The 1,768-nt window shown below is 34.2% G+C and overlaps 1 non-coding gene across 1 annotated transcript; it reads left to right on the forward strand.

The window, feature by feature from the left end:
- Positions 1–759: 759 nt before the first annotated feature.
- LOC128595022 (U6 spliceosomal RNA) lies at positions 760–866 on the forward strand. Its single transcript, XR_008382717.1, has one exon. It is a non-coding gene; the product is annotated as a U6 spliceosomal RNA (small nuclear RNA).
- The last annotated feature ends 902 nt before the right edge of the window (positions 867–1,768 follow it).

Below are 1,768 nucleotides of genomic sequence, written 5' to 3' on the forward strand. Positions count from 1 at the left end.
GGGTACATTTGAAATTTACTAAATGTAGAATATAAATATCTCAATGCAATAACTAAGAAAATGCCATGAAGGCTATGTTAACCAGTTTGATGAAAATATTTCAAATTGTATATAAAAGCAGCACACTGTGCCCCATGATTGCATTAATGTACACAGCTATGATTTAATTTTAAAAAAATTTGTAAAAAGATGCAGTAGAAAGTATCAAAAATAGGTTAAACTATTGAGAAAAAAGAACCTCAGAGTTAGAGGATAAAGTTTTTGAGTTAACTCAGGTAGTCAAAGACAGAGAGAAGAGAGAGAAAGCAGAACAGGTGCTTAGAGAACTATGAGACTCCATAAAGCATTCCAAGATACAAATTATAGGGATTCTCAAAGGTGAAGAAGATTGTTCCAAAGGAATGGAACCCCTACTGGAGACTATCATAAATGGAAACTTCCCAAGTTTTACTAAAGACCCCCAACACACTCCTTTCAGATGGATATTGAACCCCAGTTTATCTCAACCCAAAGACGGCCTCTCCAATACACATTGTAATGAACCTGTCCAAAGTTAAGATGAAAGAACAAATTCTGCGAGCATCCAGGAGTAAGTGCCAACTGACCTACAGAGGCAAAGCCATTAGGATGACAGCAGATTTTTCAACTGAGACTTTCCAAGCCAGAAGAGCATAGTCATCCAACTTCAACATTCTTAAACAAAACAGCTGTCAGACCAGAATTCTGTATCCTGCTAAACTAAGCTTAAAAGGCAAAGTAGTGCTCACTTCTGCAGCATATATACTAAAATTGGAATGATACAGGGAAGATTAGCATGGCCCCTGCACAAGGATGACACACAAATTCATGAAGCATTCCATGTTTTTATATAAAACCAGCACATTGTACCTCATAATTGCATTAATATACACAGCTATGATTTAATAAAATTAAATAGATTAATATAAAATATAAATACAATTGATATAAATGATAATATAAAATAAAATAAAATTTTTTAAAAAGGCAAAGTAAACATCCAGAAGCTAAAGGTCAAAACTTAGTTGCCATAATGGCACAAAGGATAAAACTACACAATGACTCTCACAAAATAAGATGAATAGAACTCCACTATGCTTATCAATCCTTTCAATAAATGTCAACAGACTGAATTCATCACTGAAGGGACACAGGCTGGCTGATTGGATAAAAAAACAGAAGCCATCTATATGCTGTCTCCTGGAGACACACCTAGCTTTGAAGAACAAAGAAGACAAATCAGGATTAAGGGATAGAAAACAGTATTTTAAGCAAATGGAAATCAGAAGAAAACAGGAATTGTGATCTTATTTTCAGATGCAAGTGGATTTAAAGCAACTAAAGTTAAGAAAGACAAAGATGGACACTTTATACTGGTTAAAGGAACAATACAACAAGAAGACATTTCAATTTTAAATATTTATGCACCTAACTTAAATGCTCCCAGATTTACAAAACAGACCTTCATGGGTCTGAGCAATATGATATCCATGAAGCCATATCCATAACACCATAATAGTCAGGGACTTTAACACACCTCTGAGAGAACTGGATAGATCCTCTAGCAGAAACTAAACAATGATACAAAGGATTTAAATGTGACCCTGGAACAAATGGGATTAATAGAAATATAAAGGACACCTACCCAAAGCTAAATATACATTTTTCTCATCAGCCCATGCTATGTACTCCAAAATTGACCACATCCTAGGATATAAATCAAACCTCAGCAAAATTAAAAGAAAAGAAA

Source organism: Nycticebus coucang, chromosome 9 (genome assembly GCF_027406575.1).
Source record: "Nycticebus coucang isolate mNycCou1 chromosome 9, mNycCou1.pri, whole genome shotgun sequence".
Classification (NCBI taxonomy): Eukaryota; Metazoa; Chordata; class Mammalia; order Primates; family Lorisidae; genus Nycticebus; species Nycticebus coucang.